This window comes from Macaca mulatta, chromosome 12 (genome assembly GCF_049350105.2).
Source record: "Macaca mulatta isolate MMU2019108-1 chromosome 12, T2T-MMU8v2.0, whole genome shotgun sequence".
Taxonomy (NCBI): Eukaryota; Metazoa; Chordata; class Mammalia; order Primates; family Cercopithecidae; genus Macaca; species Macaca mulatta.
Window position 1 is genome coordinate 56,278,691 of NC_133417.1, and position 22,661 is coordinate 56,301,351.

General features: G+C 39.7%; 1 long non-coding RNA gene across 2 annotated transcripts in view; it reads right to left on the reverse strand.

Moving 5' to 3' along the window:
• LOC144333378 (uncharacterized) overlaps positions 1 to 22,661 on the reverse strand; it is a 71,164-nt gene that overhangs the window by 10,945 nt on the left and 37,558 nt on the right. For both annotated transcript variants that reach the window (XR_013401985.1, XR_013401986.1), the window contains one exon: positions 4,868 to 5,013. This is a non-coding gene — a long non-coding RNA (uncharacterized LOC144333378). The remainder of the gene's footprint in view (positions 1 to 4,867; positions 5,014 to 22,661) is intronic.

Consider the following 22,661-nt stretch of genomic DNA (forward strand, 5'->3'; position numbering starts at 1 on the left):
CAAAATACTAAATGGGGAAAAGCTGAAATCATTCCCTCTAGAACTGGAACAAGACAAGGATGCCCACTCTCACCACTCCCCTTCAACATAATACTAGAAGTCCTAGCCAGAGCAATCAGACAAGAGAAAGAAATAAAGGGCATCCAAATCCATAAAGAGAAAGTCAAACTGTTGCTGTTGGCTGATGATATGATTGTATACCTAGAAAACTCTAAAGACTCCTCCAAAAAGCTCCAAGAACTGATAAAAAAAATTCAGCAAAATTTCAGGATACAAAATTAATATACAAATCTTTACCCTCCTATACATCAACAGACACCAAGCTAAGAATAAAATAAAGAACTTAAATCCTTTTAAAACAGTTACAAAAAATCAAAATACTTAGAAATATACCTAACCAAAGAGGTGAAAGACCTCTGCAAGGAAAACTACAAAACAGTGCTGAAATAAATCATAGACAACACAAACAAATGGAAACACATCCCATGCTCATGGATGGGTAGAATCAATATTCTGAAAATAACCACACTGCCAAAAGCAATCTACATACAAATTCAGTGTAATTCCCATCAAAATATCACCATCATTCTTCAGAAAAACAATCCTAAAATTCATATGAAAGCAAAAAGCACCTGCATAGCCGAAACAAGACTAAACGAAAAGAACAAATCTGGAGGCATCATATTACCTGACTTCAAACTATAGTATAAGGTCATAGTCACCAAAACAGCATGGTACTGGTATAAAAATAGGCACGTAGAACAATGAAACAGAATAGAGGACCCAGAAATAAACCCAAATACTTACAGCCAACTGATCTTCAACTAAGCAAACAAAATATAAAGTGGGGGAAAGGACATCCTATTCAATAAATGGTGCTGGGGTAATTGGCAAGCCACATGTAGGAGAATGAAACTGGATCCTCATCGCTCACCTTATACAAAAATCAACTCAAGATGGATCAAAGACTTAATCTAAGACCTAAAACTGTAAAAATTCTAGGGCCGGGCATGGTGGCTTATGCCTATAATCCCAGCACTTCGGGAGGCCAAGGCAGGTGGATCACGAGATCAGGAGTTTGAGACCAGCCTGGCCAACATAGTGAAACGTCTCTACTAAAAATATAAAAATTAGGCAGGCATGGTGGCATGTGTCTGTAGTCTCAGTTACCTGCGAGGCTGAGGCAGGAGAATCGCTTGAACCCAGGAGGTGGAGGTTATGGTGAGCTGAGATCGTGCCACTGCACTCCAGCCTGGGCAACAGAGCGAGACTCTGTCTCAAAAAAAAAAAAAATTCTGAAGATAACATTGGAAAAACCCTTCTAGACATTGGCTTAGGCAAGGATTTCGTGACCAAGAAAGCAAAAGCAAATGCAGTAAAAACAAAGATAAATAGCTAGGACCTAATTAAACTAAAGAGCTTTTGCATGGCAAAAGGAATAGTCCTAAGAGTAAACAGACAACCCACAGAGTGAGAGAAAATCTTCACAATCATGATACATCCGACAAAGGACTAATATCCAGAATCTACAAATAACTCAAACAAATTAGCAAGAAAAAAAAAATCCCATCAAAAAGGACATGAATAGACAATTCTCAAAAGAAGATAGACAAATGGTCAATAAACATATGAAACAATGCTCAACGTCACTAATGATCAGGGAAATGCAAATCAAAACCACAATGCAATACCACCTTACTCCTGCAAAAATGGCCATAATTTAAAAACAAAAAAAATAGATGTTGGCATGAATGTGGTAAAAAGGGAACACTTTCACACTGCTGGTGGAAATGTAAACCAGTGCAAGCATTATGGAAAACAGTGTGGAGATTCTTTAAAGAACTAAAAGTAGAACTACAATTTGACCCAGCAATCCCAATACTGGGTATCTACCCAGAGGAAAAGAAGTCATTATACAAAAAAGATACTTACACACATATGTTTATAGCAGAAAAATTTGCAATTGCAAAAATATGGAACCAACTCATATGCCCATAAATCAATGAGTGGATAAAGAAACTGTGGTGTAGATATATAATAGAATACTACTCAGCCATAAAAAGGAATGAGTTAATGGCGTTTGCAGCAATCTAGATGGGATTGCAGACTATTATTCTAAGTGAAGTAATTCAGGAATGGCAAACCAAACACCATATGTTATCACTTATAAGTGGGAGCTAAACTATGAGGATGTAAAGGCATAAGAATGACACAATGGACTTTGGGAAATCAAGTGGAAGGGGTGGGAAGGGCTGAGGGATAAAAGACTACAAATTGGGTTCAGTGTATACTGCTCGGGTGATGGGTGCACCAAAATCTCACAAATTACCACTAAAGAACTTACTCATGTAACCAAATACCACCTGTTCCCCAAAAACTGATGGAAATAAAATTTTTTTTAAAAAATCATTCTTGTAGCGTGATAAATGAGCTAGGGGGAAAACAAATGCAGAATCATCAGGTGATGACAACTGAATTAAGGTAAGGGCTAAGGAAACAAAGAAGAAAGGGTAAATTCCAGAAATACTTAGGGAGTAGAATTAGTAGGACTTAGTAATCAATTGGAGCTTGTCAGGCTATGAGTTCTGTGAGGACACAGGATTGACATCTTGTCACAGTTGTATCTTCCAGTACAACAAATCCGGGTTTATGATTAATGAATGGATAAATGGAAAAAAAAAAAAAAGAAGTCCAAGGTTACTTCCAGTTTTTAGTGTGGACATATGATGTTACTGATACTACTGTGTGGACATGAGCAGAGAAGCAGGCTTGGAAAGAGAAAGATAAGTTCTATTTAGGAAATACTGAATTTGTGGCATCTGCTGGATAGCCAAGTGGATATGTCTAACAGGCTTGGATTATGAGTCCAAAACTTGACAAAAAAAGGTTGTATACAAGTGTCAGTTAATACTCTGCAAAAGAACTTAAACAATTAGAGTCTCCATTTCCCTGATTCTCGTGGGGGTAAAACAAAGTCAGTGAGACTATGTAGAAGAGCAAGAAAAGTGACTCATGAACTCAATCCCAGAGAATACGAATATTATTGAGTAAATAGAGATAGAACAATCCTAAAAGAAGACTAAGAAATAATGAACAGAGGCCACGTGCGGTGGCTCATGCCTGTAATCCCAGCACTTTGGGAGGCCAAGGTGGGTGGATCACCTGAGGTCGGGAATTCAAGACCAGCCTGACCAACATGGCAAAACCCCCTCTCTACTGAAAATACAAAATTAGCCAGTTGTGGGGGCGCATGCGTGTAATCCCAGCTACTCGGGAGGCTGAGGCAGGAGAATCACTTGAACCTGGGAGGCAGAGGTTGCGGTGAGCCGAGATCGCGCCCCTGCACTCCAGCCTGGGCAACAAGAGCAAAACTCCAACTCGAAAAAAAAAAAAGAAAAAAAGAAAAGAAATAATGAACAGAGAGAGAAATAACGAATGAAGAGAATCAGGCACCACCACCACCACTACTAATACAAATAATAATAATGCTAATTATAATAGCAACAATAATCACAACAGTAACAGCAGCAATAACAATGATGGTAGCTATGGTTGATGTGAATAACTATATGCCAGAAAATATACCAAGGACTTGACAATGATTATCTCATTTTCTCCTGAAAACCATGATGTAAAGTAGATTTTATCTTCATCTCACATGTAGGAAAGTAAGAGATGGTGAGTACATTGCCCCATGTTGTATAATCAGTAAGTGGCATAGCTGGGATTACAAACTCTGAAATCCAAGTAACTACTATATTGTGGTGTCATTTATTCTTTGGAGGTAATGAATTCTAGGGCTTTTATTCTTCTTTCAAAATAAGGTCTTATTATTAGATCGTATACTGAATATTCTGATGATGAAATGCACCTACTGAATATCTAGGTAAATGTAAAATGCCACTTTAAATTAAATACATTGTCATTATTTTTGCTGTAAATTATATGTATATCCCACAATACATTGCTATTCTTTTGGCTTCAAATATATTTAAGTATAGGTAAAGTATTTTTTAATGCAAAAAGAATAACAACATATTATAGAAGTAGCATATATGGCACAAGAGCACAAAAGACCAGAGTAAATGGAGTTATATGGTTATAAGAGGCTTACATTATTTATTTAATAGTAAAACATTATTTGTAGTTAGTAATAAGTTAAAGATCAATATTGTAATCTCTAGAATACCTACTAAAAAATAACTAAATAGGTGTAGCTAAAAATGTCAATAGATGAGATAGAATGGCATATTTTTAATTAATATATATTACCCAAAAGAAGCAAGAAAACTGAAACAGAGAAGCAAAGAACAAATAGAAAATAAATAATGAAATAGGACACTGACCAAAATTTGAAAACAGGCTGGGTGTGGTGGCTCACGCCCGTAATACCAACACTTTGGGAGGATAAGGTGGGTGGATGACAAGGTCAGGAGTTCAAGACCAGCCTGGCCAATATGGTGAAACCTCATCTCTACTAAAAATACAAAAATCAGCAGGGTGTGGTGGCGTGCGCCTGTAGACCCAGCTACTCGGGAGGCTGAGGCAGGAGAATCACTCAAACCTGGGAGGTGGAGGCTGCAATGAGCCAAAATCGTACCACTGCACTCCAGACTGGGTGAGAGGGTGAGACTCCATCATAAAAAAAAAATTAAAAACAACCAAATGTCTGTTGTAACAGCTATCTACTGCTTCATCACAAATTACCCAAAAAGTAAATGGAAACATTTATTATCTCAGTTTCTGTGGGTCAAAAATCTCAGGCAGCCGTATCTTCTCTCATAAGGTTCCAACAAAGGTGCTGACTGGATTTCCAGATCATCTCAAGGCTCTGCGTGGAGAAGGATTTACTTCCAAGTCTACTTACATGTTGTTGGAAAAATTCAATTTTTCACAGACTGTTAGAATGGTGGCCTGAGTTCTTCACTGACTGTTGGCTGGAGGTCTTCTTCAGCTCCTTGCCATGTGGACCCCATGACAGCTTGCTTTATCACAACAAGCAGGCAAGAAGAACTACAGAGAACAAGAGACATGGAAGTCAAATATTTTATATCCAAATCTTGGAAGTGACATGCCATGGCATTTGCCATATTCTATTTATTAGAAGAGAGTCACTAGGTTGAACCCATCCTTAAAGGGAGGAGATTACACAAGGGTGTGAATACAGGAGGTGAGGATCACTGGAAGCCGTGAAAGAGGCTGCCTACTGCATCTGTCAGCAAGAAAATGGATTTTAAAAGTGTGATATTTTTATACAATGGAATCAGTTTTTTTTTAAGCCACCAATACCCACAGCAACATAGATTAACCTCAAAAAATTGTACTCAATCATATTGAGCAAAATATGAGTTCCCAAAACAGGCAAAATTAATCTGCAATGACAGAAATCGGAACATTGCTTAACTCTGAGGGTTTGAAAGATGTCTTCATTGGTTTGCACTGCTGTAATAGAATACCACAGACTGAGTAATTTATAACGAACAGAAACTTATTGGCTCACAGTTCTGGAGGCTCAGAAGTCCAATATCAAGGTGCCAACATCTGGCAAGGACCTTCTTACTGCATCATCACATGGCAGAAGAGCAAAAGGGCAAGAGAGGGACAGAGAGCATGACAGCATCAACCCATTCGTATCTTAATCACCTCTTAAAGGTCTTGCTCTTAATACTGTTACAAGGGCAGGAGACAGAGTCTCACACTGTCTCCTGGGCTGGTGTGCAGCGGCGCCATCTCCACTCACTGCAATCTCCACCTCCCAGATTCATGCGATTCTTGGGCCTCAGCCTCCTGAGTAGCTATGATTACAGGCACGGGCCACCACGCCCGGCTAATTTTTTGTATTTTTAGTAGAGACGGGGTTTCACTACATTGGCCAGGCTGGTCTCAAAATCCTGACCTTGTGATCCGCCCACCTCAGCTCCCAAAGTACTGGGATTACAGGCGTGAGCCACCGCGCCCAGCCAGGCAAGTACATTTCAACATGAGTTTTGGAGGGAGTAAACATTCAAACCATAGCAAAGAATATTGCCTGGGAAGGAGCATGAGGAAAAGTTCTTAGGTGCTGTAAGTATTCTGTCTTGTTTTGTCTAAACTCATTGAACTGAACATGCAATGTTTGTGCATTTTATTGTATGTAAACTATATGCCCATAAATATAATAATAAAGAAAAATAAAAATAAATATTTAAAGAGTTTTATTTCTTAAAAATAAAAGTAATATCAACATTCTGAACTTTTTTGGTCAATGTTAAATAAAACATAACAGTCTAATATCATCTTTTTCCAATACAAGAATCTAGACATGGTGAAGAAATAAATGAAAGACACTGAATCACCAGAAAACAACTATTAAAAATTGAATCAGTTTGCATGATATAATGTCTGACTAAAATATAGAAACGGAAGAAAGGCATCCCATTTTTCACTAATAATAAAATAAACCTAAGATTAGTCAACTACCAAGTATTACATGATGCTATTTTTCTCCAACCTTTTCTTATTAAAAAAAAAGAAAAGAAATCAAATTACATGGTACACAGAAGCTCTTTGTAGAAAAGATGCCAAAAGCAGGATGAGAATTTTTTATTCTCTAAATCTTAAAGGAATAATGTTTTTTGTTTTATTCTTAAAATTCTTAAATATTTATTCTTAACTATTTTTCTTTTCTTCCTTTTTCATCCTTCCTCTTTATCACTTTACCACATGTCATAATTCTTGACTTCCTCAACATAAAATATTGTTTATTAATTTAAATATTTACTTGGTGGAAGAAAAACAAAATAGACAAATAAAAAGCAATAGGAGAGGGTTATACAGAATAGAAGTTATAGCTAATGTCTCTCTTACACAGCATTCCAAGCATAAGGGAGTGGCAGTTTCACAGTGTCAAGAATCCAGATTATTCTATCTTGCTCTGTAGTGTTATCTCTGGGACTGCTATTCAAGATTGTTTTCTATCTTGTTGCTTTATATTCCAGATCACAGAATTGGCAATAAATTAGTCACATATACCTAATGCATGCAGGGTTTAAAACCTAGATGACAGGTTGATAGGTGCAGCAAACCACCAAGGCACATGTATACCTATATAAAAAACTGGCACATTCTGCACATGTATCCTGGAACTTAAAGTAAAATTAAAAAAAAAAAAAAAAGAAAGAAAGAAATTAGTCCCATAGAAACACCTAGATTTGGCTGTGAAATCTACCACTTGGCAAGCCTTGTAAGCAGAGATATGGGCTTAAGCAGGCAGTCTTAGGCCCATGTGAAAATTCCTACTAAAGAAGAATAGAACATAGAGTGGACAGTGCTGGCATTATTTCCTTACTCCCTGAGTATGCAGATACTCCATAAGACTTATCGTTTGGAAGCAACCACCGTTTATATTAGAAACAAAGAAGTTTGCAGGTCAGGTGCGATGGCTCAAGCCTGTAATCTCAGCACTTTGAGAGGCAGAGGTAGGCGGATCACTTGAGCCCAGGAATTGGAGACCAGCCTGGGAAACATGACGAAACTCCATCTCTACAACATAATACAAAAATTAGCCAGGCATGGTGGCATGTGCCTGCAGTCCTAGCTACTAGGGAAGCTTAGGTTGGGGGGATCACTTGATCCCATGAGGCAGAAGTTACAGTGAGCATAGATCACACCACTGCACTCCAGTCTAGGCAACAGAGTGAAACCTTGTCTTAAAAAAAAAAAAAAAAAAAAAAAAATTTAGACTGCCATTCAAATACGGCAAAGCAAAACACCTGTTAATCTCACTACCACCCAAAATCTCACCAAATATTGATAAAGAAATGTAAAATGGAGGCCAGGTGCAGTGGTTCATGCCTGTTATCCCAATATTTTGGTGGGCTGAGGCAGGAGGATAACCTGAGGCCAGCAGTTCAAGACCAACCTGGGCATCACTGTGAGACCCTGTCGCTACAAAAAATAATAATAATTAATTAATTAGCAGGGCATGGTTCCAGCTACTTAGGAGGCTGAGGTAGAAGGATCACTTGAGCCCAGGAGTTCAAGCCTGCAGTGAACTATGTGAACTATGATCACACCATTGCACTCCAGCCTGAGCAACAGAGCAAGACCCTGTATTAATTTAAAAAAAAAAAAAAAAAAAAAAAAAAAACACTAAAGAAAGAAAGAAAAATAGAAAACTTCAAAAATTAGGCCAGGTACGGTGGCTCATACCTGGAATCCCAGCACTTTGGGTGGCTGAGGCGGGTGGATCACCTGAGGTCAGGAGCTCGAGACCAACCTGGCCAATATGGGAAAACCCCGTCTCTACTAAAAATACAAAAATTAGCCAGGCGTGATGGCAGATGCCTGTAATCCCATCTATGTGGGAGGCTGAGACAGCAGAATCACTTGAACCTAGGAGGTGGAGGTTGCAGTGAGCCGGGATCACACCACTGCACTCCAGTATGGCAACAGAGCGGGACTCCGTCTCAAAAAAAAAGAGAAAAAGAAAACTTCAAAAATTAATAGACACAGAGAGAATAGGAGAAGAGAAAATAGCTGCCAAGAGATGTCAACAAAACAGACTTATGATAACTGATTTAGCAGACTAGAGAAAGCTGAAACTAAGTGATTGCAGTAGGGGTGAGGATGGGTGATGCCAAGAAGCATGTGGATTTGGCTGCCAAGTCCTTCAAAGGCCCAGAAATTAGAGCCGCAAGTTGTCTCTGAATATGGGAAGCAGATGAGGCTAAAATCGGGAGGACTGGTTGATGGCTTGCATAAAAGCAGTTCAACCAATACATCTCCTCATCACCTGCACAGCGAGGTAACTGACCCTCCTTCTTCTGCAGAAGGCTTGACAGTATTTTCAGGGGAGGTTAAACCAGAAAAATCTCTAGACTCAAGGATAGCAGGTATGGAGGCATGACTGAGGTAACTTACTGGCAACACAGAGATCAAATAGAAGTCTGCATTCTGAACAATGAGACTTATCAACCTCAGCACCCAGATCACTCCATCACCACCATCCTAAGACGAAAGTGGAGGATTCCTTTCTGGAGAGTGACCAGCCCCAGAAAAGAAGACCAACAGCTACCGCCCAGAAAAAAAGAAAGAAAAAACAGATCCCTGAACAATCACTCTGCTATAAACTCCCTACTTGTCAGACCTCATATATACAGAGCTTCCAGTTGTCAAGGATCATCCAACATTTGATAAAAGCTTCTTGCTTGGAGGAGGGAGATAAACAATCATGTGGGTGCACAATAATGCAAGGAACAGATGAATATGTTTTAAAAACTTATAATTAATATTCTCACAAGGATAAGAGAATATATATAGCATTTAAGAACAAAAGAACAAGAAACGATTAAACTGGAGGCTGAAAGTATTGATCAATGGGCCAGGTGCAGTGGCTCATGTCTGTAATCCCAGCAGTTTGGGAGGCCGAGGCAGGTGGATCCCTTGAGGCCAGGAGTTCGAGACAAGCCTGGGCAACACGGCAAAAACCCGTCTCTGCAAAAAATACAAAAATTAGCCAGGCATGGTGGTATGCGCCTGAAGTCTCAGCTACTCAGGAGACTGAGGTGGGAGGATTGCTTGAGCCCAGGAGGCTAAGGCTGCAGTGAGTTGTGATCGTGCCACTGCACTCCAACCTGGGCCACAGAGTGAGACCTTGTCTCAAAAAAAGAAGAAAAAAAAAGAAGGAAGGAAGGAAGGAAGGAAGGAAGGAAGGAAGGAAGGAAGGAAGGAAGGAGAAAGAAGGAAGGGAAAGATCCAAAAAGCTTCCAGAGAAAGAGACAAAAAATAGGTCACATACAAAATATTACAGACCATAAAGACAACAGTCTTTTCAACGAAATTAAATGTTGCAATAATGCTTTTACAGTTTTAGGGAAAAATGATTAACAACATAGAACTGTATTCTCATTCAAACTACCAATCAAGTATGTATAAAGACATTGCAAGAGGTAAATTCTTTTTTTCTTTTTTGGTGAGATGGAGATTTACTCTTCTTGCCCAGGCTGGAGTGCAATGGCACAATCTCAGCTTACCGCATCCTCCACCTCCCAGGTTCAAGCGATTCTCCTGCCTCAGCCTCCTGAGTAGCTGGGATTACAGGCATGTGCCACCACGCCTGGCTAATTTTGTATTTTTAGTAGAAACAGAGTTTCACTATGTTGCCCAGGCTGATCTTGAACTCCTGACCTCAGGTGATCCGCCCGCCTCTGCCTCCCAAAGTGCTGGGATTACAGGCGTGAGCCACTGCGCCCAGCTGTAAGAGGTGAGTTCTTAAAATTTAACCTCCTGTATCCCCTTACTCTGGAAGCTACTGGTGAATGTACTCCACTAAAATGAGACACATTGAGAAAACAAAATACTTAAGATTCGGTAAACAGTCTTCAAAAGGAGAGGCAGACAGAGACAATTCCCAGGAGGTCTTGAGAGAAACTATCCAAATTAGAAAAAAGGGATAGAGGGCTTTGGTATGGATGTCAGCAAGAAAATTTGAACTGACAGTTTAATTCATATGTTTTCAAATATTGAATGTAGTTTTATAATTCTGTAAACAGTTTGGAGTTGAATTAGGAACAGGTACATAAAAAGCTAAGTAAATGGGAGGGAAAAGGCAATTATCACTTCCAGAGAAAAACAAAGACTTGGGCAAGAACGAATATTTAATCATAGTACACTCAGCTAAGAATAATATTTGCATAGTCATAATAATATAAGCACTTAATATTCTTTACTTTTCTGGTAGAATCATATTGGGAGGATGGGAGTAGGAAAGTATAGAGATGGTAGGCAGAAGATAAGAGAGCTAAATCCTCATCTTTTATGATATACGAAATAGTAGAAAATGAATGGTGTCTAAAATGAAAAAATAAGAAATAGCACTATAAGAATATTACTATAGAAAAACAGAGGCAAATACCTGAAGAAACTTCTGAAAAAATTTAAAATTATTGACTCTGAAAGTGGGAACTAAGAGGCAGCAGTTGAGAAGTCTAGCAAGTTACCGTATTTTCAGTCTTCTAGAACTATCTGACTTTTTAAACTCTGATAAGTATAAAAATTAAATTTTAAAAAGCCAAGGGTGTTTAAAAGGGTGTTTCCTTTCTAAGAAGGAACATTTTTGAATATAGAGTTGACTTGAAGATATCTACCATAATTTTTTAATTATTGATTTTTCTGTTAGGTATTAAAATTCCTCAGCCTCTTGAGGCCTGTTGTTTTTTGTTCTTTAATTAAACTTTTAAATTTTGAAATAATTATAGATTCACATTCAATTGAAAGAAATTGTTCAGAGTTCCTATGTGCCCTTCACCCAGTTTCCTCAATGGTAACACTTCACCATAAGGATCCTTGTTCAGACTGTTTTTCAGAGTGACTTCACCATTTGACATTCTCAGCAGCAGTTGATGAAGGTTCCAACTTCTCCATATTCTCACCAGCACTTGTTGTTATCTGATTTTTGATTCTATCAATCCTACTGGGCATGAACTACTTTCGATTTGCATTTCCCTGATGAACAGTGGTGTTGAGTATCTTTTCACACACTCAATGACCATTTGAATATCTTCTTTGTAGAAATGTTTATTCAGATCCTGTGCCAATTGTTCAACTAGGTTGTCAATTTTTATTATGAGTCCTTTATATATTCTGGATACTAGACACTTATCAGATATATGGTTTGTAAGTTTTTTCTCCCATTCTAAGAAAAGTCTTTTGCCTCTTTAGTTTAGGAAACTGCCAAACTGTTTTTTTAGAATTGACTAAACCATTTGATACTCCCTCCAGCAATATAGGAGTGATTCAGTTTATCCACATTCTCGTCTGCATTTGTTGTTGTCATTATTTTTAATTTTAGCCCTTCTGATAGTGATATCTCATCATTATTTTAATTTTGCATTTCTCTAATGGCTAATGATGTTGAATATCTTTTCATTTGCTATCTGTACACCTCTTTAGTGAGGTATACAGTCTATGGGTTTTGCCCATTTTCTGATTGGATTGTTTGTCATTTTGCTGTTGCATTTTGAGTATTCTTTATGTATTCCAGATACTAGTCCTTTGTTAAATATATGGATTTCAGAGCTTTTTCCTAGTTTGTAGCTTGTCTTTTCATCCTGTTAACAGGATCTTTCAGAGAGCAAAGGTTTTAAAACTTTTGATGAGGTCCAATTAATTAATTTTTTCCCTTTATGAATAGTGTTTTTGGTATAATCTAAGCACTCTTTGCCTAGTCATAGATCCTTAATTTTTTCTCCTTTTTTCCCTAACTTCTATAATTTTACATTTTACCTTTGAGTTCATAATCCATTTTGAGTTAATGTTTGAATAAGGTGTGAGGTTTAGGTCTTGACTCATTATTTTGCTTATGGATGCCTAATTTTTCCGGCACCGTTTGTTGAACGTCTGTTCCTCCTGAAACATTTCAGCTGTGTCAAAAATTAGTTGAGCATATTTGTGTGGATCTATTTCTGGATTTTAAAATATGTTCTATTGATCTGTGTCTATCCTTCTGCAAGGACACGTTGTCTTCATTACTATCACTGCATAGTATGTCTTAATATCAGGTACAGTGATTCTTGTTTCTCTGTTCTTTCAAGATTGCGCTACCTATTTTAGAACTTGTGTCTTTCCATATCAATGTTAGCATAAACTTGTCTAGGTCTGCGAACACCCTAATTTTTAAATTAATTAAAATGTAAATAATGACTGTGCACAGTGGCTTATGCCCGTAATCCTAGCACTTTTGGAGGCTGAGGTAGGAGGATTGTGCCACTGTACTCTGGCCTGGACAACAGAATGAGACCCCGCCTCTTAAAAAAAAAAAAAGTATAAAATTTAAAAGAGCTATCTAGAGAATATAACTTCAGTAATTTATTTGTCCTTTTCAATTATTTTTGAGATACACAGTATAAGTCGGTTTAATGCACATGAGTGGCATTGATACACTTCTTGGCAAGCAACTTAAAAAGTTCAACAAGTCATTAAGTATATTGCTTCAGATAAAGCAATTAGGGCAAAATGGAGGTGAAATTGCCATTTGCTTTTAAACTTCTGCATATCATGAAAGTGTTTTACACCGGGCGCGGTAGCTCATGCCTGTAATCCTAGCACTTTGGGAGGCCGAGGCGGGTGGATCACAAGGTCAGGAGTTCGAGACCAGCCCAGTCAACATAGTGAAACCCCATCTCTACTAAAAGTACAAAAAGTTAGACGGGTGTGGTGGCAGGCACCTGTAATCCCAGCTACTTGGGAGGCTGAGGCAGAAGAATCGCTTGAACCCAGGAAGCGGAGGTTGCAGTGAACCGAGATCACGCCATTGCACTCCAGCCTGGGTGACAGTGTGAGACTCCGACTCAAGAAAAAAAAAGTAAATGTTTTACTATGAAAATACTACTCAGCCAAACAGTAAGAAAAATATAATCAATCTACTAGATAAGTCAACAAATAGTATGAGCAGATAATTTCACAACAAAGATACGAAGGAAGATGCACAAACTCTCTAGTAAGCATAGAAATGCAAATTAAAACCACAGGAGACTATTTGATGGGGGGCAGGATCTTTCAAAATGTTAAACATGCACAGCTTTAACCTAGGACTCTACTTCTAGGAATAATTTACTATACCAAAATACTTACGTGCATATAGGCATTTAATATATAACACAGGATATCTATGTTAGCATTGTTTATAATAGAGAAAAAAATGCAAACAACTTAAGTTCAGAAATATGGTATTCACCTAGTTAATTGTGGTTAAGCCATATTATATAATACTGTATAGTCTTTTAAAAAATGAAAGGAGTTTTGGCCGGGCGCAGTGGCTCACGCCTGTAATCCCAGCGCTTTGGGAGGCCAAGGCGGGCGGATCACGAGGTCAGGAGATTGAGACCATCCTGGCTAACAATCGAGACCATCCTGGCTAACACGGTGAAACCCTGTCTCTACTGAAAATACAAAAAAAAATTAGCTGGGCGTAGTGGTGGGCGCCTGTGGTCCCAGCTACTCGGGAGGCTGAGGCAGGAGAATGGCGTGAACCCAGGAGGCCGAGCTTGCAGTGAGCCGAAATTGCGCCATTGCACTCCAGCCTGGGAGACAGAACGAGACTCTGTCTCAAAAAAAAAAAAAAAAAAAAAAAAAAAAAGAAGGAAGTCTTACATGTATTGATTTGAAAAGATCTCTAAAATACATTGGATAAATAAAAAAACATGCCTCAAAGTAACATGGTTAAGACTAAAAATATGTAAAAAGGACATCTACAAATGTGTGTATAGGTATGTAGACAGAAAAAGTAACAGCCAGGTCTGGAAGGACACACAAATCTAACTGTTAACAGAGGTTATCTATGGTGAGGGAATGAGATTGGGGGTAGGTTGGGGAGAGTGAGGATTAGAAAAGAGGTTTTTTCAGGTTTTATTTTAAATATATCTGTGTTGTTTTAAAATTATTTTTACAATAAGATTGTTTCATTTATTTCTTTGGTACTGATAATATCTTAAAGTGTGTGTGTGTGTCAGATTAGATTGCTGTCAATCGAGTTAACTGTTACTATTATGCCATAAGTCAAATTGAACTCATTTGATTTAACTGAGTATATAAGAGTGATATATCCATCCTGGCTAACACAGTGAAACCCCGTCTCTACTAAAAAATACAAAAAATGAGCCAGGCATGGTGGCGGCGCCTGTAGTCCCAGCTACTTGGGAGGCTGAGGCAGGAGAATGGCGTGAACACGGGAGGCGGAGCTTGCAGTGAGCCGAGATCGCGCCACTGCACTCCAGCCTGGGCGACAGAGAGAGACACCGTCTAAAAAAAAAAAAAAAAAAAAAAAAGAGTGATATAATATTGGTAGCCCAAAAATCAATTTAATTTCCCATGTAATTTATTGAACTATTTTAGATTGGTGCTATTTAGGAGGGATTGCTCCTAAATATTACTAAACAACTCCCTTGGCATTTTAGACGCAGGCGAATCTGGTCCTCATTAGTGAGTCATTCCCTTTGGCTCTGGTAAAACAAACATGGGATTTCAGAGGCACAGAAGTGGGCCATTGACATCCTCTTAGATTGTAAGAAAAAAAATTGTGAAAGTCCACCATTGTTTTCATAGGCAGGGAATACCGGCAATCCATTCCTAAAGGGGCAAGCATTTTAAATTTATTTACTGAAGGCCTGTTGGATTTGTTTCTCTTCCATTCCAACCTCCCAGCCACCTGTGGCACTTGCAAATTTCTTTCCTGTGGTTGTAGTGTTTTTAGTCAGGGCTCTTGTTTGCAACTGAAACATGGCTTGCTATCTTAAGTAAAACAGAAATTTATTAGAAGGTCATCAAGGCTGACTAAATTAATGAGTGGCCAGATGAACAATCTTGAAAACTGAGAATAATCTCAGGGAGGACTGTGTGACCAGGTCAAACAACAGAAACCCAGGCAACTGTCCTCCAACAGGACATCAAGGTCTCTGCCTCTGTGATAGACAGGGCCTCCATCTGTTCCCATGACCTTCTATCCGTTGAATGAAAAAGCACAGGAGAGAATGTCCAATACGACGATCCAAGGTCACATGTCCCCTGAATCTGCTAAGGTCAAGGTGGCTACTACCTCCTCCTGAGAACGTATGTATTGGGAGATTTTTCGAAAGACAGAAAATGCTAAAACAAAATTCCATGGTTTCATGGTGGCCGTGGCCAAGGGCAAAAATTACCTGGCCCTAATAGGGACATATTATTAAGTTGTTAACACGGTGTTCTAACGGTACTCAGAGCACAGTTCTTGAGTCACCCTTGCTTTTTTCATAGGATTGCTCATTTCCATGTAAGAAGAATATATCTTACCAGTTGCAACAAATTATCAAGTGGTCTTGTTTCATTAGCAATCAATAAACAGCCAAATATTGGGGAAGCGAGTGCTTTAAAGTATATAGAAGGCAAAGAACAGGCTATTATAGATTACTCCTTTCAGCTGTGAGAAGTTAACAGCTTTAAGTAGGTAAAGATGGTGAATTTAACAAAAGCATCAATATTCTCTCCATCCTAAAATCCTGCTAAAATGACACTAAAATGTTATATTTTTAAAAAAATCTCTAATATAAAGGTTGTGGAAGCTAGAAAGCATATGAGAGAGGGGCAACTACCTTAGCAGAAAAGCTAGTTAAATCCTATTCCAGTAGTGAGGCATTCTAAGAACAGTGACTGGTTTGTATTATAGAGAAAAAGAAAAAAGGCTCAGGAATTGATAGTGCCATATACTTAGAAAAGTCGAAAAAATGTGAAGGTTGGTGGAAAGTCTGTTGCGGAATCATCATAACTCCCAGATCCATGCCCCAACCCTGATCAGCTTGGCCACTGCCCTTCTCCTTTCCCTGTGGAAGACTGGCGGGTCTTCTTCCTTGAAGGCAGTAAAACAGATTGTCTCTGGACAGGGCAAAATCAGTTACAATGGAGAATAAAGGTGATATACTAAAAGCAGAATGATTAAGCGAATATTTGCATAATGAATGATGAGACCCTGGCCTTCATCCCCCACACCACTCCTGCCACCTGACAGCCAGGACCAGTCCAAGGGTTCAGACCTAAAGATACTGACATTGAGGGTTTTTCACCAATACAGCCCAGCCAGATCACCCTAGAATGAATGTCATAGTCAACGAGACTCACCCATGCACTGAGGACACCATTCATCATTTTACTCCCAATTCTTAAATATGAGCAAACACTCATGGATTATCAGAACTGCAGGAACATTTAATATAAAAAATGATGATGAAGACAAAAGAACAAAAGGAGCTTGGAGGAAACAGAGTGTAAGAAGGAAGAAGTAAACTTCAAAAACCAGCATAACCAATATCCTTATATAGTCGAAAGGAGATATTACACTCATGAAAGAAAAATATCTACTTTTAAATGGCTTATCCAAGGAGCAGAAAACAGATCTTGGAAATAAAAAAAGAGTGATGGCAGAAATGAAAAACTCAATAGAAGCATTGGAAGATAAAGTTAGGCAAACCTCTCAGAAAGTAAATAAAAAAGACAAAAAGTATAAAAGAAAAGCAAAAAGATCTGGAGAACTAGAGGATAAAACTGGAAGTTCCCACATCTATTATATAGAAATATGAATCCTAGAAACAGAAAACTTGGAAAACAGAAAGGAGAAAATCAGTAGCAAAATCATCATGAAAAATTCCCAGTGCTCAAGGACATATGCATTCAGATTTTAAGAACTCATTGTCCAACACAGTGGTGGAAAAAGTCTTTCAAAAAGATGTAACTTTGTAGCATTTCAGAACACCAGAGACAAAAAGATTTTTGCAAGATTTTAGGGTTGGGGAGACAGAAATTCAGGAATCAAAATATCGACTTTTCAACAAACAACACTGGAAGTCAGAAGCAATAAGCAATGTCATTAAAATTCTGAGAGACGTTATTTCTAATTGAGAATTCTGCATTCCGCCAAACTATCAATCAAGCATATCAGCCAGGATCCTGGCAGAAAAGAGATGGAGCACTCCTGGAGAATAATAGAGGAGGTTTACTTAATAAAGACACTGGTTATAAAGATTTGGGCAGAACACCATTACCACTCCCAGGCAGGAAGGGAGAAATCATTTATCAGCACCCAGATGGTAGCTGTATGCAGGTGGCCACAAGGGCTCCATGCTCTAGCAGGGATGCAGACAACTGCCTCTATCTGGCAGGAAGGAGGTCAGGAAACACATACCCCAACCTGACCCTCCTCCTTCCTTCCTCCAATCTCATGCCAGTGCCTCCCATCAGCCATACACTCCTGAAGGTCAAATGGCAAGTGACCCCGATGATGCTGTCTACAAATCTCAGCCTCCTGGGAAACCAAGTAGGGGGGAGAAGGTAGAAATAGTTATAAAGACTAAATTTGTTACAATGTGTAAAGCCGGCTGGGCGCGGTGGCTCAAGCCTGTAATCTCAGCACTTTGGGAGGCCGAGACGGGCGGATCACGAGGTCAGGAGATCGAGACCATCCTGGCTAACACGGTGAAACCCCGTCTCTACTAAAAAAAATACAAAAAACTAGCCGGGCGAGGTGGCGGGCGCCTGTAGTCCCAGCTACTCGGGAGGCTGAGGCAGGAGAATGGCGTGAACCCAGGAGGCGGAGCTTGCAGTGAGCTGAGATCCGGCCACTGCACTCCAGCCTGGGCGACAGAGCGAGACTCCGTCTCAAAAAAAAAAAAAAAAAAAAAAAAAAAAAAAAAAAAAACAATGTGTAAAGCCGTGGCTGGGCGCGGTGGCTCACACCTGTAATCCCAGCACTTTGGGAGGCCGAGGTGGGCGAATCACAAGGTCAGGAGATCAAGACCATTCTGGCTAACACGGTGAAACCCCATCTCTACTAAAAATACAAAAAAATTAGACGGTCGTGGTGGCAGGCGCCTGTGGTCCCAGCTACTCGGGAGGCTGAGGCAGGAGAATGGCATAAACCTGGAAGGCGGAGCTTGCAGTGAGCCAAGATCATGCCACTGCACTCCAGCCTGGGCAACAGAGCAAGACTCCGTCCCCACCAAAAAAAAGAAAAAAAAAGTGTCAAGCATTTAGAATAATGTCTGTCACCTTTTAAACACCCAATATATCTTGGTTACTGTTTATTTCATCATTGTTATTTTCATTAACAGGAAACTATTAAAATTCTCATGAAATCAAACATTAACAAACTTCCTAATAATTTTCTAAATCCTTTTCCTCTTTCTCTAATAAGAATTTTCAACTCCAATATGTAAAATGTACTGTAAAATTTTGTTAGTGTAAAAAACAATTTTCAGCCAGGTGTGGTAGTTCATGCCTGTAATCCCAGCACTTTGGGAAGCTAAGGTGGGCAGATCACCTGAGGTCAGGAGTTTGAGAGTAGCCTGGCCAATGGCATGGTGAAAGCCCAACTCTACTAAAAATGCAAACAATCGGCCGGGCGCGGTGGCTCAAGCCTGTAATCCCAGCACTTTGGGAGGCCGAGACGGGTGGATCACGAGGTCAGGAGATCGAGACCATCCTGGCTAACACGGTGAAATCCCGTCTCTACTAAGAAATACAAAAAACTAGCCGGGCGAGGTGGCGGGCGCCTGTAGTCCCAGCTACTCGGGAGGCTGAGGCAGGAGAATGGCGTGAACCCGGGAGGCGGAGCTTGCAGTGAGCTGAGATCCGGCCACTGCACTCCAGCCTGGGCTACAGAGCGAGACTCCGTCTCAAAAAAAAGAAAAAAAAAAAAGCAAACAATTAGCCGGGCATAGTGGAGGGCACCTGTAATCCCAGCTACTCGAGAGGATGAGGCAGGAGACATGCTTGAACCCGGGAGGCGGAGGTTGCAGTGAGCTGTGATCACGCCATTGCACTCCAGGCTGGGTAACAAGAGCAAAACTCTGTCTCAGGAAAAAAGCAAAAACCAAAAAAAAAAAAAAAAAAAAAAGAAAGAAAAAAAAAAAACTATTCTGCTGACTCCCAGGGAATTTTCAAATTTTCTCCAGATTTATTAGCAAACACGTCATTTGGAATAAACTTTTATTGGACTTACTAGTAGTGATGTGTAATTCAGAAGTAGTGTGACTGGGCAGAAATAACTATTAAGAACTGGCTCAGCACTACAATTTTCCAGGAACATATAATAGCTTTAATGCTATATTCTGATGAAATAACTTAATCATATCACCACAGTGTAATATTTTGCAAGATAAGTACACTAGCATAATCCCCAGAGTGCCAAATAGGAAGGAGTCATAGGTTGGGGTGGGTGAGACACATAATAATAACAGAATTGAACTGACCTCAAAATATGATTAGTTTAAAACACAAACAGTCGTTACTATACAAATCATATTGTTCAATGTTTCATCTCAAAAGTAATCAAAGTGATGTAAGTTGTTAGAAAAGATTTTTAGAATCGGCCGGGCGCGGTGGCTCAAGCCTGTAATCCCAGCACTTTGGGAGGCCGAGACAGGCGGATCACGAGGTCAGGAGATCGAGACCATCCTGGCTAACACGGTGAAACCCCGTCTCTATTAAGAAATACAAAAAACTAGCCGGGCGAGGTGGCGGGCGCCTGTAGTCCCAGCTACTCGGGAGGCTGAGGCCGGAGAATGGCGTTAACCCGGGAGGCGGAGCTTGCAGTGAGCTAAGATCCGGCCACTGCACTCCAGCCTGGGCGACAGAGCACGACTCCGTCTCAAAAAAAAAAAAAAAAAAAAAATCATATTGTAGAGAAAAGCTAAGCCATGTGTATCTGTAGCACTTCTTCCCCCAACCACCAAAAACCTCTAATCTGGAAAAATAAGATAAAATAAGTCTGACATAGAGAAATATTCAGGAAGCTAAGGAGGAATTTGTCCCACAGGAAAAGGCAGCCAGGTTAGCAAGGGGTGGGTGAGACAGTCGGGGCAAGTAGCCTGAGATGCCACACAACATAAAATTATATTAAGTATTTCAGTACAATAATTATATTTATTTTCATAATAATTAGTTGTGTTGACTCTTTTGAGAAAAGATTTTAATAGAGAAGTAATATTTACCATTTTTACAAATAAACTTCTATAACCATTTATCTACAAGCACACCAAGAAGAGTGACAGAAATGAGGCAAATTTGGGATGGATTTTTAAACACCTAGCAAGATGTGAATGCAGCAGATTGTTGGCAGTAATTGGTATTAAGGAAGGGGAAGAAAAGTAGCAATGTTTGCTTGCATTCTGAGTCTCCTCTCTTCCTCTTCCCTGGTGTAAAGTGACTTCTTTTTTTTGAGACAGAGTCTGGCTCTGTCGCCCAGGCTGGAGTGCAGTGGCGCAATCTCGGCTCACTGCAAGCTCCGCCTCCTGGGTTCATGCCATTCCCCTGCCTCAGCCTCCTGAGTAGCTGGTACTACAGGCACCCGCCACCACACCCAGCTAATTTTTTGTATTTTTAGTAGAGACAGGGTTTCACCGTGTTAGCCAGGATGGTCTTGATCTCCTGACCTCATGATCCACCCGCCTCGGCCTTCCAAAGTGCTGGGATTACAGGTGTGAGCCACCGCGCCAGGCCGTAAAATGACTTTCTCTCTCCTCCCTCAAAAATCTCTTCTTCCATCTCTTCTCATTTGAGAAGTTCCCTGACAGAGAAGGAACCAGCCCGTGCTCAGAGCAGAGAGCATCTTCACATCCTGCTGTGCACCTTTTTCTGACCTGCTGGGAGGGACAAAACCAAGAAAGGAAAGGAAGAGAGGAAATTCCTCTTGGAAAATCCTAAATGCATCACTATGTCTTGTAATGTTTTTCTGTTTCCTCAGACAACCCATGTGCATGTGCACATGCTTGTGTGTGTGTATGTGTGTGACAGAGCGAGTGCTGAAAGTTATTCAGCTGCCAACTGGTTTGCAATTCCATGGCCATTGACACTGCTCTTTTGGTGAGATGGAGAGAAATGAGGATAATGATGACTGAAATGGAAAACCTTTTTTTAAAATGGATTTATGTTTTATTCTAACTTGCGAATGAAATATTCCAGACCAGTTGTGGTGTACTCATAACTAATTCTCCAAAATCAAAAATACTATCTGTATTATGATAATCCAATTAAATACTTGATGAGGACTTCTTTGAGAAATACACTATAAAGTCACAAGGGAATGAGGTTTCATTGAGTGCTTACTGTGCATCGGGTATCACAAGCCCTTTTCATAGATTAGCTACCTTAAATCTCAGAGGAACACTGCAAAGCACATATGTACCCACATCTTACAGACAAGTAAACTGAAGTTCAGTGAGAAAGTAACATGCTTAAGGTCACAAAGGTAATCACCTGAATTCAAATCTGTGTTCTTCCTAGTACCAGGCTGTATCGTTCTTACAAATTACCATTCTGGTGCTGATTGGTAACTCCTTAGGTTGCAGGTGCTATTTTTTAAGCCATACCTATACATTCAATGAAATAACTGCTATGTTTGTGGCATGGCTTTTCCAGAACAGGAGTGTTTTCAAAGAATACATTTGTTTATGTGCTCAACAAATCTTACCATGTGTCAATGTTATGTCCTGATCTCTTTTTTTTTTTTTTTTTTTTTTTTTTTTTTTTTTGAGATAGTGTCTCACTCCCATTGCCCAGGCTGGAGTATAGTAGTGAAGTCACAGCTCACTGCACCCTCAACTTCCCAGGCTCAGGTGATCCTCCCACCTCAGCCTCCCTAGTAGCTTGAACTAAAGGTATATACCACCATGCCTAGCTAATTTTTTGTAATTTTTGTAAAGATGAGATTTTACCATGTTGCCAAGGCTGGTCTTGCACTCCCAGGCACAAGTGAACCACCTGCCTCAGCCTCCCAAAGTATTAGGATTACAGGAATGAGCCACCATGCCCAGCCCTGACCTCATTTTTATTTTATTTTATTTTATTTTTCCATAAGTTATTGGGGTATTCAGTTACATGAGTAAATTCTTTAGTGGTGATTTGTGAGATTTTGGTGCACCCATCACCCGAGCAGCATACACTGCACCACATATGTTGTATTTTATCCTTTGCCCTCCTACCACTCTTCCCCCCAAGCCCCCAAAGCCTATTGTATCACTCTTATGCCTTTGCATCCTCATAGTTTAGTTCCCATATATCAGTGAGAACATACGATGTTTGGTTTTCCATTCCTGAGTTACTTCACTTCGAACAATAATCTCCCATCTCATCCAGGCCATTGGAAATGCTGTGGGGTTTTT